The sequence below is a fragment of the Coregonus lavaretus genome, assembly GCF_964263955.1.
Source record: "Coregonus lavaretus genome assembly, chromosome: 7".
Lineage (NCBI taxonomy): Eukaryota > Metazoa > Chordata > Actinopteri > Salmoniformes > Salmonidae > Coregonus > Coregonus lavaretus.
In genome coordinates, this window is record NC_139994.1 from 33,173,559 (window position 1) to 33,190,593 (window position 17,035).

General features: G+C 41.8%; 1 pseudogene across 1 annotated transcript in view; it reads left to right on the forward strand.

Moving 5' to 3' along the window:
- The first annotated feature begins 3,631 nt into the window (after positions 1–3,631).
- LOC311132505 (oxysterol-binding protein-related protein 10-like) overlaps positions 3,632–17,035 on the forward strand; it is a 91,367-nt pseudogene continuing 77,963 nt past the window's right edge. The window contains exon 1 of the transcript XR_014615357.1: positions 3,632–4,078. The product of XR_014615357.1 is annotated as an oxysterol-binding protein-related protein 10-like (transcript). The remainder of the gene's footprint in view (positions 4,079–17,035) is intronic.

The following is a 17,035-nucleotide window of genomic DNA, read 5'->3' on the forward strand; positions in this document are numbered from 1 at the left end:
ACATGATTTTCTGGACTTTTCCAAGCTGTTTAAAGGCACAGTCAACTTAGTGTATGTAAACTTCTGACCCACTGGAATTGTGATACAGTGAATTATAAGTCTGTAAACAATTGTTGGAAAAATTACTTGTGTCATGCACAAAGTAGATGTCCTAACCGACTTGCCAAAACTATAGTTTGTTAACAAGAAATTTGTGGAGTGGTTGAAAAACGAGTTTTAATTATAATAATTTAAAAGTGTATGTAAACGTCCGACTTCAATTGTATATATATGTATGTATATTTATTAATTAAAATATTAATATCATACAGTGGACACCTAAGCCTATAGGCCTTTGCATGCAATGCCCTGATACATTTAGTGCTCAAATATCTGACAGCTGAACTGTCAGGTGGTCAATTAGGCTATAATGTTTTGCATATGCTACACATTGAGACACAAGGAATAGTGTTTTTGTAATTGGCTCATTTGGCCAACATCCCTCGTTTATTGATGGCGCTGGCTGCACCAGGTTGGATCTGAATGCATATGGATGTCCATTACATTTCTCAAATGTCTGGAAATTAAAATCTTCCCTGTCATGTTGTCCGGCGTCAAATTTTCCTGAAGGAAAATCTGAAATGGCATATTAGTTTTATGAAATGAAAATCTGTCGCCAATTGGATGTAAACCTAGCTATAGACACCCTAAAGACTAGCTAGTCTGGCTAGTCCAGTGTCACTTTTATTACGCCTGCACATCATGGTTCACCAGCAGGCCCAAACATCTAAAGAATAAGCTACCAGCCAAACAAGCTTGTATGAATTGTACTTAAACTCCCCCTTCATAATCATCTGGAGGTTGAGCATTTTTTAGTCTCTGTAATGTGTCTGTATCTATGTAATTGTATATGTATTTCTGTTCAAAATAGGGACCACAATTTAAATAAGTCCCCGACATTAATGTGCAATCCGGTCACTTTAAAAAATCTTTGTGTATATGTGTATTTTTTTACTGACAAATACAATTAATCAATCAATCAATCCAAACTGTGCAGTGGCCAATTGATGAATGGAAAGAGACATCTGTTATAAAACCAAAAAGTTTAATGACATTCAGAGATTGTCAAGCCTTCGATACTGGGTAAGCCTACAAGGTAGGGAGGGATGTATTTTCTGTTTGTTGAGATTGACATAGTCTGTTTATTGTGGTATTGAAAACGCAAACCATGATATTGAAGTGCCCGAAGTCGGTATGCTTTGTTTATTGGTTGTGTGGTGCATTGGCACAGAAACCTGTTGGTGGAAAATGTGTTGCATATCCAATGCATTCGGAAAGTATTCAGACCCTTTGACTTTTTCCACATATTGTTATGTTACAGGCTTATTCTAAAATGGATTAAAAGTTGTTTTTTTGGTGAAAATTTATATAAAAACAACAGAAATATGACATTTACATAAGTATTCAGACCCTTTACACAGTACTTTGTTGAAGCACCTTTGGCAGCAATTACAGACTTGAGTCTTCTTGAGTATGACACTACAAGCTTGGCACACCTGTATTTGGGGAGTTTCTCCCCTTCTTCTCTGCAGATCCTCTCAAGCTCTCTCAGGTTGGATGGGGAGTGTCGCTGCACAGCTATTTTCAGGTCTCTCCAGAGATGTTAGTTTGGGTTCAAGTCCAGGCTCTGGCTGGACCACTCAAGGACATTTAGAGACTTGTCCCGAAGTCACTCCTGCGTTGTCTTGGCTGTGTACTTAGAGTCGTTGTCCTGTTGGAAGGTGAACCTTCACCCCAGTTTGAGGTCCTGAGCGCTCTGGAGCAGGTTTTCATCAAGGATCTCTCTGTACTTTGCTCCGTTCATCTTTCCCTCGATTCTGACTGGTCTCCCAGTCCCTGCCACTGAAAAACATCCCTGCAACATGATGCTGCCACCACCATGCTTCACTGTAGGGATGGTGCCAGGTTTCCTCCAGACGTGATGCTTGGCATTCAGGCCAAAGAGTTCAATCTTGGTTTCATCAGACCAGAGAATTTTGTTTCTCATGGTCTGAGAGTCCTTTAGGTGCCTTTGGCAAACTCCAAGTGAGCTGTCATGTGCCTTTTACTGAGGAATGGCTTCCGTCTGGCCCCTCTACCATAAAGGCCTGATTGGTGGAGTGCTGCAGAGATGGTTGTCCTTCTGGAAAGTTCTCCCATCTCCACAGAGGAACTCTGGAGCTCTGTCAGAGTGACCACCACCTCCCTGACCAAGGCCCTTCTCCCCCGATTGCTCAGTTTGGCCGGGCGGCCAACTCTAGAGGAAGAGCCTTGGTGGTTCCAAACTTCTTCTATTTAAGAATGATGGAGGCCACTGTGTTCTTGGGGACCTTCAATGCTGCAGACATTTTTTAGTACCCTTCCCCACATCTGTGCCTCGACACAATCCTGTCTCGGAGCTCTACGGACAATTCCTTCGACTTCATGGCTTGGTTTTTGCTCTGACATGCACTGTCAACTGTGGGATCTTATATAGACAGGTGTGTGCCTTTCTAAATCATGACCAATCAATTGAATTTACCACAGGTGGAGTCCAATCAAGTTGTAGAAACATCTCAAGGATGATCAATGGAAACAGGATGCACCTGAGCTCAATTTTGAGTCTCATAGCAACGGGTCTGAATACTTATGTAAATAAGGTATTTCTGTTTTGTATTTTTCATAAATTAGCAAACATTTCTAGAAACCTGTTTTCACTTTATCATTATGGGGTATTGTGTGTAGATTGATTAGGAATTGTTTTTATTTAATACATTTTAGAATAAGGCTGTAATGTAACAAACGGTGGAAAAAGGGAAGGAGTCTGAATACTTTCCGAATGCACTGTCAATATATGTTTGAAGGGAGGTTACTATAGCTAAAACAAACTTCCAAACTTCTTCCACTAGAGGCACCATCATATTTCTCTCCAATTGATAGCCTAATACTTTTCCTTATGAGTAATTATTACAGTCTTCTAGTAGAAGAGTGTATAAAAGTGTAGTAGTCTTACTTGTGATGAAATATGTGATCCAACTTCTCCACACTCCAAAGTAATAAGGTTGATATAGTAGTCTATCTAAGTTATCAGACCAGACAGATATTTTCATATTTTTTAACTTTGACTATATTTCACTGCTTCACTTAAGTTAAACGTTTTCAACTACACTACCACAACAATACTTTCAAAGAGCTGAAGCAAGTCACACAATTTTTCTTCATGGAAAATTACTATCTATTTAACCCTATTGTCAGATACAGTATGTCTGAGAATACCCCTCATTTACTGTCATTGAGACAGGCTACCCCTAAAATCAAATCAAAAGTTAATTAGCCTACTTAGGCCTACATCATATGGATGAATACCACATGAATTAGGTTTATAGCTGATTGGAAGACTAGAAAAAAATATAATTAAGCTATTTTGGGGATGATGATGATGATGAGCCGTGCACTTCGGGGCATTCTGTAGCTGTGTTCTTGTTTGTGATGTGTAATAAGATTGGACTGTTATATGCGGGGGTTGGCTGAGAGAGTCAGAAGAGGGAGTGTCTGCGCTGTGATTTCCCAACAACCCCTAAACGTTAGCCACAGTGATTCCATCGCAGCAGCAAGGGTAATAGATCAGTGCTCTTCATGCGGGGAATTATGCCTGGTTTCTCGGGCAGAGAGGGACGCTCAAACCACCAGCGAAACAGGGGAATACATATTTAACCTTTTGATTTAGGCCAGTAGACATATATTGCTGTGTTTACCACAATGTTCTAGCAAAAAATATTCCTGCTGTGCTCGACTCCGTCTGTCCCGTCGTCAGTATGGAGAAGAAGGTTTGCAGTCCGCATCCTGGGACAAATAGAACGAACTCTGGTTCAATGACGTCGGACAAGGGGAATTCAGCGAGAAAGATTGGAAGAGTTGGTTCTCACAGCCCCGGCTCGGCTTCACTTGGGAACGGGGCCGGTGGAGGAGTGAGTCTGGGAGGTTTATTGGGAAACAGTATGAATTTTCAGCAAGCGTGTAAGCGTCAGTTAGAAGGAGTGTTGAGCAAATACACTAACTTAATTCAAGGATGGCAAAACAGGTAAGCAGCACTTTAATTCATGAGGTTCTTACCCACTGGTCAAAAACTGCCAAAAACGGTTTGAATCAACGTTGTTTCCACGTCATTTCAACCCCCCAAAATAAATGTGACATTAAATCGACGTGGAAAACTGATTTGATTTGCAAAAAGTAATCAACTTAAGCGCATTTTGTCTTATTTTTCACCAAACTTTTAACCTTTATCCAATGATATCGTGATATTTTTTGTTGGTTTCACCTTGAATTAACGTTAGTTGACAACTCACTCAAATGGACATCAAAACTAGACGTTGAACTGACGTCTGTGCCCTGTGGGTAGTGTCATAAAGTGTAATGTTCCTTGATGCATGCATGCTGTTAGTTTTCCCTCCACCTTGCACTGCAAAGGTCAGTCCTGTGTGGAGTGATAACGTGTCACAACTGTTTCAAAGTCTACAGGGTTGCAGACCAGTAGCCTACTTGAGTGTGCAGAAGGAACTGGGTGCTATTTGGATCACAGCCATAGCCTGGAAAATTGAAACATACTAATTTTGACAACTACAGAGCCTGTGCATATTGGATAACAATAACGCATGATTTAGCATTTGTAGGTCTTCCCTCGAATGCACAGTTACTGCGGCAGGCCTTCCCTACAACCAGTGGCGATTTTAGCATGTAAATGTTGGTGGGGCAAACTCCCCCTAAATTTTTTTTTTTGATGCATGCCAGCAAAGCCACTACACTACACAACACAACACTAAACAAAACATTAATTGCACTGTAACGGTGACAAACGGTGCCCACAAACTTTTAGGGCCTACATAAAGCTGTCCCAACAGCAGTCCCAACACCTTACCACTTCTAGACCTGGCTATCAGCGGAGCCTTGTCTGGCAGTGAAACAGTTAATTCAGGCTAATTTACTTACTTAAAAAAACAAAAAACATAGCTGAAATGGCTGAGTTGCTTAAACAAATGTGGTTTCTACTGACAATTGAGATGTACAAACTATGGCCTAAGGGGATGACAAGCGGATAAGAGGCAGTCCGTAATTTCGATGAAGACATTAATGAGCGAGCTAGGACAGACGTAGTCAATAGCTATTTGTTCAGCACTTTTGAAATGTACAGCGACAGAATTCAGAACATGGGCCGTTCTAACAGTATTCTCTCTGTACACCAAGTCAGAACCGTAGGATAAATAAAGGGGGCATATAAGCAGACAATGAAAGCTCTTACAATATTTGATGATTACATTTCTCTAAAACAGGCTATAGGCTACATGTGCGCTACCAAGTCAGAACAGTTGGCGAAATTATGAGTTGGAAAAGGGAACAAATTATTAGGTTGAGGCACATGGGCTACTAACAGCTTACTACACAACATACACTTAGTATTACTTTCTTAGCTACAGTATACATATCTCCCTGGCATATTACATAATTTATGCAGCAGCATGCAATACATTTTTGGACTCACCTTGTTGTGCTGTGCTCACTTGAACAGGAAGGTGGGGCTCCTCCCTCTTTTCCCCCTGCCCCGCTACAAAGTTTCTCCCTGCAGGCGGTCACGGAGTCCGAGATGCTAAAGGAGCTCCTTAAACTTTACACCAAAAAAACATCTGGGTCAGATGGTTTAGCTCCTTTCTTCTTTAAGGTTGCTGCCCCTATCATCGCCAAGCCTGTCTCTGACCTTTTTAACCTGTCTCTCCTCTCTGGGGAGGTTCCCACTGCTTGGAAAGCAGCCACGGTGCGTCCTTTATTTAAAAGGGGAGATCAAGCTGATCCTAACTGTTATAGGCCAATTTCTATTTTGCCCTGTTTATCAAAAGTGTTTGAAAAACTTGTAAATATTCAGCTGACTGGCTTTCCTGATGTCTATAGTATTCTCTCTGGTATGCAATCTGGTTTCTGCTCAGGTTATGGATGTGTCACTGCAACCTTAAATGTCCTAAATGATGTCACCATTGCCCTTGATTCTAAGCAATGTTGAGCTGCTATTTTTATTGACTTGGCCAAAGCTTTTGATACGGTAGACCATTCCATCCTTGTCGGCCGGCTAAGGAGTATTGGTGTCTCTGAGGGGTCTTTGGCCTGGTTTGCTAACTACCGCTCTCAAAGAGTGTGGTGTATCAAGTCAGAACGTCTGCTATCTCAGCCACTGCCTGTCACCAACGGAGTACCCCAAGGCTCGATCCTTGGCCCCATGATCTTCTCAATTTACATCAACAATATAGTTCAGGCAGTAGGAAGCTCTCTCACCCATTTATATGCAGATGATACAGTCTTATACTCAGCTGGCCCCTCCCCGGATTTTGTGTTAAACGCTCTACAACAAAGCTTTCTTAGTGTCCAACATGCTTTCTCTGCCTTTAACCTTGTTCTGAATACCTCCAAAACAAAGGTCATGTGGTTTGGTAAGAAGAATGCCCCTCTCCCAACCGGTGTGATTACTACCTCTGAAGGTTTAGAGCTTGAAGTAGTCACCTCCATACAAGTATTTGGGAGTATGGCTAGACAGTACACTGTCCTTCTCTCAGCACATATCAAATCTGCAGGCTAAGGTTAAATCTAGACTTGGTTTCCTCTATCGTAATCGCTCCTCTTTCACCCCAGCTGCCAAACTAACCCTGATTCAGATGACCATCCTACCCATGCTAGATTACGGAGACGTAATTTATACATTGGCAGGTAAGGGTGCTCTCAAGCGGCTAGATGTTCTTTACCATTCGGCCATCAGATTGGCCACCAATGCTCCTTATAGGACACATCACTGCACTCTATACTCCTCTGTAAACCGGTAATCTCTGTATACCTGTCGCAAGACCCACTGGTTGATGCTTATTTACAAAACCCTCTTAGGCCTCACTCCCCCCTATCTGAGATACCTACTGCAGCCCTCATCCTCCACATACAACACCCGTTCTGCCAGTCACAATCTGTTAAAGGTCCCCAAAGCACACACATCCCTGGGTCGCTCCTCTTTCCAGTTCGCTGCAGCTGGCAACTGGAACGAGCTGCAAGAAACAATCAAACTGTACAGTTTTATCTCCATCTCTTCATTCAAAGACTCAATCATGGACTCTTACTGACAGTTGTGGCTGCTTCACGTGATGTATTGTTGTCTCTACCTTCTTGCCCTTTGTGCTGTTGTCTGTGCCCAATAATGTCTGTACCATGACTTGTGCTGCTACCATGTTGTGCTGCTGCCATGTTGTGTTGCTACCATGTTGTTTTCATGTTTGGTTGCTACCTTGCTTTGTTGTCGTGTGTTGCTGCCATGCTATGTTGTTGTCTTAGGTCTCTCTTTATGTAGTGTTGTCTCTCTTGTTGCGATGTGTGTTTGGTACTATATTTATATATATATTTTTTTTAAATCCCAGCCCCCGTCCCCACAGGAGGCCTTTTGCCTTTTGGTAGGCCGTCATTGTAAATAAGAATTTGTTCTTAACTGGCTTGCCTAGTTAAATAAAGGTTAAATAAAATTAAAAACTCTATGGCAGCACCCAAGGGGCTTGAATTTTTTAGCTCTACCCTTAGATTTTGCGGTGATGTAGTGTCCCCATGAGTGAAAGAACACTGAGCCAATCACGGCGCAACTAGAGAACATTACGAACCCCTACGCTCCAGTATTTTGCGCTGGCTGCCCCACCACCACAGAAAGCACTGAACTAGGCTGAAACACCTGCATTTTGGAGCTGCCTTACTCAAGAAAGCAAAAAAAGAGACCATGTTTGTATGCGGCTTTATTAACTCAATGATTTATTTTATTTTACATTGTTTGTAAACTGATATGTGACACATTAATGCCAAAATAACATGTAAAACAGGCACACAAAAAATATGTATTTATATTTTAGCTAAACAGGTGGGGCTCTGACGGTTCGCCACTGCCTACAACCTAGCCTATTTATTTCCCCTGGGCTCAGAGGCTTATTTGTAAACAACTGAACGCTTGTCAGAATTGTGAAATCCTGAGTGTGAACGTTTTGACAGTGACAGATCATGAGGAAACCACAGTGAACTCAACTGCATGTATGGCAGGTTGTTTAGTATGGGCTCCTCAAACGGAGGTTATTGCTTCTGGACAGAGAAAAGGTTTATGGTTAAAGTGTCTAATTGGCCACTTGAATACACTTCTAGATAAAAAGAGAAAACCAGAAGTGATTCTGTTTCATACATCAAAATTACTAAAAACAACAAATGGCCATTATGATGACAAACTTGTCTTTTTTTCTGTGCGAGTTTACTCTCCCAACAGTTGTAAACAGGAAAACCTGGTAATATTCATGGTGAAACGTCATTAGCTAAGGGACAGCAGTGTGCTAGAACACGTATCTGCTGTACTGTTTGGTCAGGGAAAGAGGCCATAGAGAGTGGGAGGCTGGTGGAGGAGCAGAGAAGCAGGTGATTTGACACAGTGGCTGTCTCAAATGGCATCCTATTCCCTGGTCAAAAGTAGTGCACTACATAGGGAAAAGGGTGTCTAACTGCACCAGCCTGGCTGAGCGGCCCCTACACAGTGATGCGTGTGTACCAGACTCCCAGCCCTGGGCTCATACGCTGGCACAGTGCAGTGTATGAGGACTGCCAGGTACCCGGGCTGGCACATGTGGTGTGTTTTAGAATGAGGTGAAGGTGAGTGGTTATTGATTCATAGTGGTTATTGATTCAAAACCAAAGGTGTTGTTTAAAGGATATGTGACCTTTCTCACCACAACCTGAGTGGTGATGCATGTGAATGCGTATACGCACACATTCTCTACCTCTTTCAAAAGGTTAGCTTGTACTATACATCAAGCAGTGTAAAACTCCACGAGGAGTTGGGTTTCAAGATGGTTCTTCCACAAGAACAAAACACTTATTTATTTCTAAATTACTTTTTAGGTGTATTAGAGGCAAATTGATTATTTGGAGTTTATGATAACTGTCCCATATTCAATTTAAAAAGAGGTTAAGGCTGGGCGTCTTGGCTTTCAAGTTGAAATTCGTTTTAGTTCATTGATCTGGGTAGGTGCCATGGCTGAGGGCCCATGTAAATGTGTGGATACAAACAAGACAGGTAAGCTACAGTGAGCACCGGCTGAAGATAATATGAAATCCCATTCCAAAACTCAAATTCACTGTATCATCTTGTTTTCTTCAGTCAAAGGAGTGTGTGTGTGACGTTTGGATTCACGTACAGGACGTCCAGACGTACTTTCAGTCAATACTTATTTTCGTCTAGCCGCCAAAGATAGGACATTCTCACAAAAAATTGGGGAAGCTAAAAATGGATGTCAGAAAGTATGCCGTTGCCAGAAAATGTATTTTGACATGTTTTCCACCAGCAAGTCTCCCATGCCTCAGTTAAAAAATGGCAAGGAATGCACAAGAGGCAGTCTGTCAGTGGGAGACTGTGTTGCTGTAATACTAGGTCTGTCAATCACATCCCTGTGTCTATTTGTGAAAGAGCATAAACATTGTAGGCTATGTACCTGGCTTTGCTGTGTGCTTGTGAGCTTCTCTGAGAGTGGGTCTGTGCCAAGTTTGCACTGTGTGTGGGTGATCATGTCAATGTCGATTGCTATTTTGTAGGTGTGTGTGCATGTGTATTGTACTGAATACATACTTTTCATGTGTTTTGTCTCACGTATGCACATGTTTGAGTGAAACTGGCAGCCCGCGGGAACTCAGTCAGGGTTTCAACTTACTGTTGCGAGTTAGAATAGTAGAATTCATGAGGTGCAATTTCGACATTTGGTTATGCATCAGCAGTTTTTCTCTTATGTCAGTCACTGATAGTCAGTCAATTAGCCCATGTCAGCTAACATTTTTTTGATTGCTAAGTTAGTATAGCGGCCAGCTAAACTTGTTATCATGGTCAATACCGACCGGTGGGCCCCCATTGATTTTGTTAGTCAGTCTCAATCAGATATCATATTAAAAACTGCAAACATTTCTCTCCACCCTATGGCAAAATGTGTATAATTGCAGCACACTTGCTTTAAAATGGCAACATTTTCTCTACACCAAACAGATCACCGACCATTTCGAATCCCACCGTACCTTCTCCGCTATGCAATCTGGTTTCCGAGCTGGTCATGGGTGCACCTCAGCCACGCTCAAGGTCCTAAACGATATTATAACCGTGATCGATAAAAGACAGTACTGTGCAGCCGTCTTCATCGACCTGGCCAAGGCTTTCGACTCTGTCAATCGCTGCATGCATATTGGCAGACTAAATAGCCTTGGTTTCTCAAATGACTGCCTCGCCTGGTTCACCAACTACTTCTCAGAGTTCAATGTGTCAAATCGGAGGGCCTGTTGTCTGGACCTCTGGCAGTCTCTATGGGGGTGCCACAGGGTTCAATTCTCGGGCCAACTCTATTCTCTGTGTATATCAATGATGTCGCTCTTGCTGCTGGTGACTCTCAGATCCACCTCTACGCAGACGACACCATTTTGTGGCCCTTCATTGGACACTGTTAACAAACCTCCAAACGAGCTTCAATGCCATACAACACTCCTTCCGTAGCCTCCAACTGCTCTTAAACGCTAGTAAAACTAAATGCATGCTCTTCAATCGAACACAGCTTGCACCCGCCCGCCCGACTAGAATCACTACTCTCGGCGGGTCTGACTTAGAATATGTGGACAACTACAAATACCTAGGTGTCTGGTTAGAGCGTAAACTCTCCTTCCAGACTCACATTAAGCATCTCCAATCCAAAGTTAAATCTAGAATCGGCTTCCTATTTCACAAAATAGCTTCCAACACTCTACTCAGCAAATTGGATGTAGTCTATCACACTGCCATCCGTTTTGTCACCAAAGCCCCATATACTACCCACCATTGTGACCTGTACGCTCTCGTTGGCTGGCCCTCACTACATATTCGTCGCCAAACCCACTGGCTCCAGGTCGTCTATAAATCTCTGCTAGGCAAATCCCCGCCTTATCTTAGCTCATTGGTCACCATAGCAACACCCACCAGTAGTATGCGCTCCAGCAGGTATATCTCACTGGTCATCCCCAAAGCCAACACCTCCTTTGGCTGCCATTCCTTCCAGTTCTCTGCTGCTAATGTAGGTCGTCATTGTAAATAAGAATTTGTTCTTAACTGACTTGCCTAGTTAAATAAAGGTAAAATAAAAACATTTAAATGACTGGAACGAACTGCAAAAATCTCTGAAGCTGGAGACTCTTATCTCCCTCACTAACTTTAAGCATCATTTGTCAGAGCAGCTTACCGATCACTGCACCTGTACACAGCTCATCTGTAATTAGCCCACCCAACTACCTCATCCCCATATTGTTATTTATTTTGCTCATTTGCACCCCAGTATCTATATTTGCACATCTATCACTCCAGTGTTAATACGAAATTGTAATTATTTTGCACTATGGCCTATTTATTGCCTTACCTCCATAACTTACTACATTTGCACACACTGTATATATATTTTTTATTGTATTATTGACTGTATGTTTTGTTTATCCCATATGTAACTCTGTGTTGTTGCTGTTTTTATCGCACTGTTTTGCTTTATCTTGGCCAGGTCGCAGTTGTAAATGAGAACTTGTTCTCAACTGGCCTACCTGGTTAAATAAAGGTGTAAAAAGATTTTTAAAAAGGCCAAATGTGTTGAATTGCACGAAATGTACCATTTTATTATATATATATATACATACACAGTGAGGGAAAAAAGTATTTGATCCCCTGCTGATTTTGTAGGTTTGCCCACTGACAAAGAAATGATCAGTCTATAATTTTAATGGTAGGTTTATTTGAATGGTGAGAGACAGAATAACAACAACAAAATCCAGAAAAACGCATGTCAAAAATGTTATAAATTGATTTGCATTTTAATAAGGGAAATATGTATTTGACCCCCTCTCAATCAGAAAGATTTCTGGCTCCCAGGTGTCTTTTATACAGGTAACGAGCTGAGATTAGGAGCATTAGGGAGTGCAGAGAGGAGATTTTACTCTAAAATTGGTGTCTTCTCACAGGACACACTTCATTAATAAGATTTCTGTTCTTCTGGACACTTGTACACAATTCAGTAGCTATGCTATGGCTGTGCTGGTTATGATCTGAGTGTATATGGAGGATTTGGGTTATGTAGGGAGGTTCTATTTAAGTCTCCCGTGTGTGTGTGTGTGATGAATCATATCTCTGCAGATGTGCCAATTGGAATGGTGCGCTGTGCAGGATGCAGAGTTCCATTGAGCAAAGCCGTGTCTGGGTGCTGTTCTGTGTGTGTGTGGCTAAGTAGCTCTGTGTTCCGAAATAGAGAATCACATTTTATTTGTCACATGCGCCAAATACAACAGGTGTAGACTTTACCGTGAAATGCTTACTTACGAGTCCTTTCCCAACAATGCAGAGTTAAAAAGTAAGAACAAATTTGCAAATAAGAAAAAAAAGGAAATGGTAACACAATAAAATAAAAATAACAAGGCTATATACAAGGAGTACCGGTACCGAGTCAATGTGCAGGTGTATGAGGTAATTGAGGTAATATGTACATGTAAAAGTGACTAGGCAATCAGGATAGATAATAAACAGAGTAGCAGCAGCGTATGTGAAAGTGTGTGTGTGTGGCGTCAATATGCGTGTGTTGGCGTGTCAGTGTAGTATGTGTGAGTGTATGGGTGGAGTCCACTGAGTGTGCATAGAGCCAGTGCAAAAAATTTATGTTCACCTCCCAAAAAAGGGGGCCAATGCAAATAGTCTGGGTAGCCATTTTGTGATGGCTTCGAATTTGTCTGAACTGTCTCGGTGCTTCTCCTCCCAACGCTGCGCTTCCCCTTTAATTCCCCATTAAATAGCCGGCATCAGCTACGCAGGAGGACACAGGTGAAGATATGCGCGTTGTCCATGTCTCACGCCTTAAGGCCTGTTACCCCACGGCTGAGGAATTGGAGGAGATTGAGTGCCGCAAGGTCCTGAATATCTTTGAGGACCCAGAAGTCTCACGCTTTTAAGGCCTGTTACCCCTCAGCTGAGGAGAGTGAGCACCGCAAAGTCCGGAATATCTTTGTGTGTTCCAGGGCAATGGTCGGCTTTTTCCAGGGGAGGGGGTGTGTGATGGCCCCGAATTTGTCTGAACCGTCTGTGCTTCTTCTCCCGACGCTGCACTTCCCCTTTTTAATTCCCCATTAAATAGCCAGCATCAGCTGCGCAAAGATGGTGACAGTGGTGCTAACGAGGAAGTTAAACCCTCAGTTCCATACCATTTTGTTTTGTTGTGTAAAGTGCATTGTAGCCGTGTTCCTTCTAATGAAAATGCCAGAACGGATCCAATAACAATTCAAGCCAAGTCTCCGGTGTTCTCTGCTGTTGTTTCTCAGCTGGAGTCCTACTGATGGACCCGACTGACTGAATGACAACTTTTACCACACGGAATTTAATTTGATTTCCTTGTGATTTACACCGTGTTGTGTAGGTTTTACACCAAGTTGTTACAGTAGGCCTATTGCGAATCCTAATAAATTGTATTGTGTGTCCGGGAGTGTTTATGGTGCTGAGTTCGGTACGGTACTTGTTTTACGCACTGTTTATTGAGGACAATTGCTTGACTGAGGTCACTTGCGTTTCACTCAACCATTTATCTGTCTGGACAATTTTTATGCCCGAGGTACGGGACATTCACAAGTGAACCTAAGTTGTTATTATTTTGAGACCGTGTTACGACGTTTATTTGTGTGATCATTTATTTCGGTAATACAACCAACGCAAAAGAACACAGTTGTTTTTGGAGTGATTTCTTTCAATGTTTTAAGGATTTATGCGAAACGTATTTTACAACACTGACTTTTACATAAGTCCTTTTGTATTGGTGTAGACTTGACTTACAGATGAGACCAACTCACAAACAAAAGGAGAAATCAAACTTTTCTCTGGTAGGCACGACATACCTGGCACCCCTAACCAACCATAACCTCAAGTCAAGTCAAAACTGTTACAATTTGATTAACTGTTCAGTACGGGTGGGTGGTATACCGGTATGAACATGAATACCGGTATGACGTTGTGCCATATCGTGCATTTCATGATAAATTAATTAATGTTTAGTTCAAAATTTCAGTCGAGTGATACAGCCTAGTGGGCTAGTTCAAATTGTTTATCTTTTACTAAAAACATTGCCTTTTTTTAGCAAAGACAAAAACTAGAAGCATGGATGTTACACACAATCTGCCTGCCAATCAAAGTCAACAAACAAGCATGCGCAACTGCAGAGTAAGCAAACATTTAGTCAAGTAATCTCCTTTCATTAGCAGAAGTGTCTGAAAATCAAGCGCAAAAGTGTAAGCAAGCATTGAGGATGACTGAAGACAAGGAAATTAATGCTGTTGAGGTTGATTTTCAGGACGACGAAGAATTGGTTCGAAAAAAGGGGGCCGCCTCTGTCGTTTGGAACTGGTTTGGCTTTAAGATATCCGACCTCGACCAACAAACAGTGCAAGTTGTCGACGCATTGTGCTAGCCAAAGGTGGAAACACCAGAACTCTATTTCACCACCTGAAAACCCTGCATGTGAGCGAAATATGAAGAATCTACCAGAATGCGTGCAACAAAACACCCGGAGCAGCGGAGCAAGTCCCAAGACATCTTCAAGCCAGACCCGCACTCAGCTATCACTCAAGGCATCGTTCGTTAGTGGTACTCCTTTTGACAAGAAGAGCAAGAAGTGGAATGAGATAATGAGTGCAATTACGTATCGCATAGCGAAAGACATGGAACCAATTCAAACTGTGGAGAAAGACGGTTTCAGAAAGTTGATTTGAACTTTAGACTCAAGATACGAGATCCCGAGCCGTAAATACTTCAGCAAAACATGTCTGCCAGAACTCTACACAGAATGTCGGGACAGAATTGCCAACAAAATCCGTAACGCTGCATTCTTCTCTACCACTGCCGACATGGTCAAGCCGGACCACAGAGCCATACATTAGCCTCACGATTCATTACATTGACGACAACTGGAAGTTGCAAAACAAATGCCTTCAGATCTCTTATTTCCCAGATGACCGGAGAAATAATTGCAGCTGGGCTGATGGAGGCACTTTCATCCTGGGGCTTGAAAGAGTATGACTACCGACAGCGGATCGAACATGGTCAAAGCATTGGAGCTGAACAAATGGACAAGACTAGGGTGTTTCAGACACAGGCTACACATTGCTATTGGTAAGTTTCAACGTCCAAAACACACAGAGCTAGGTAGAAAAATAACGTAACTTAAAAACAACAACTTAAAATGCAGGATAACTATTGTATTCCTTATCTCCTCTGTTTAAAGGTCTAGCTGACTACACTGCCTTATCCTACTTATGGGTTAAGCCAAATATATATATATATATATACAGCTATGCAAATTTATAATATTTGTAAATGTGTGCAATATCCAAACATTACATGGATTACATTGCTTTTATTTATAATTGATACATTAGCCTATGGTTTCAATATATGAACCTATCCTCTCTCTTTCAATAATAAATAGCCTACTCAATAAATGATCCCATTTTCTAAAGCAACATAGCGCTCTTAATCACAACAGTTGTATGTAAATCCTATAGATAGATTACATTTGTAATAATGTCCAGTGTCCATGCTGTAAATTGTTGAAATTATAGCAGATGCAATGTTATTTCTATTGAATAATTGTGATTCATATGTAATTCTTTTTCACCTTTTTATTTTTCAGAGAGGAGTGTCCAAAATTAACCTTGGGTTTCCCGGGCCAAAGGAGTGTGCAAGAAACTGGTCAGTACATTTTCCTATAGTTGGAAGAAGTAGAAGGCCCTGACAAGTGCACAGGATAAACTGAGCCTGCCCCTCCACAAGCTCATCACGGAATCCCCGACAAGGTGGGGATCTCGACTGCAGATGATGGAAAGAGTGAGAGATTAAGATGAGGGTCCTCAATTACCTGAATGACAAATACACCGACCCTAAAACAGATGAGCTGCTCACCATGGCTACCTTTCTGGACCCAAGGTTCAAGACCACCTACATGACCACTGAGAAGCTGGTGAAGGTGAGAGCTGCCTCCGAGACCGAAGCCCTCCTGGTAGGGAACACAGCCGTGGGAGACGTCTCTCTTGAAGAGGACCAGAGTGAGATGGAGAAAGAAGCTGCCACTGCTCCACAATCAGCAAAGAAGTCCAAGAAGAGCCTTGGGAGCTTCTTTAAGAAAACCAGTAGTGCACCTGTCTTAAGAACCCAGAGACAGGTCATCGAGCAAGAGCTGGACAGCTACAGTTGGATGATGGCAGCAGACAGTGAGGCTGATCCTTTGGAGTGGTGGTGAGTTCACGCATCCAACTTCCTACAAGTGAGTTGTCAGACAATTAAATATTTATGCATCTCTGCCACAAGTTCGCCCTCTGAGAGAGCATTTAGCACTGGGGGTAATGTGGTCACATGCCTCAGGGCAACTTTGAAGCCAGAAACTCTCAATAGGCTGGTGTTCCTGGCACGGAACTTGTGAAGAGGGAGGCAGTGAATTGTTACATGGTGAACTGAGAAACAAACAGACTGTCTGGTTAATGCTTGAAGAAGTTAGTTTGAAAAGGTTTACAACTTGAATTCATAATGACTGGTGTTATGCTGAAAAAAGACTGCACTTCTTATATTTGGCAGAAAAAAAGTTGATAAATTGTTACATTTTTCTTTACATCCTAAGTACTTTTAAATATTTGTTTATTACATTTTACTGCATATTTATTTAACTCATATGCCTTTGTTTAAGTTTCATGTTTGCACAGGTTTACCACAGGATAATAATAAATAAATAAATACAAACAAATGTGCAATGCCCCCTTTCTGTTTCTATAAAGTTAAATGCAATATTTTGTTATTTATTAACCTTGCAAAAGTATTCATCCCCCTTGGCGTTTTTCCTATTTTGTTGCATTACAACCTGTAATTTAAATTGATTTTTATTTGGATTTCATGTAATGGACATACACAAAATAGTCCAAATTGGTG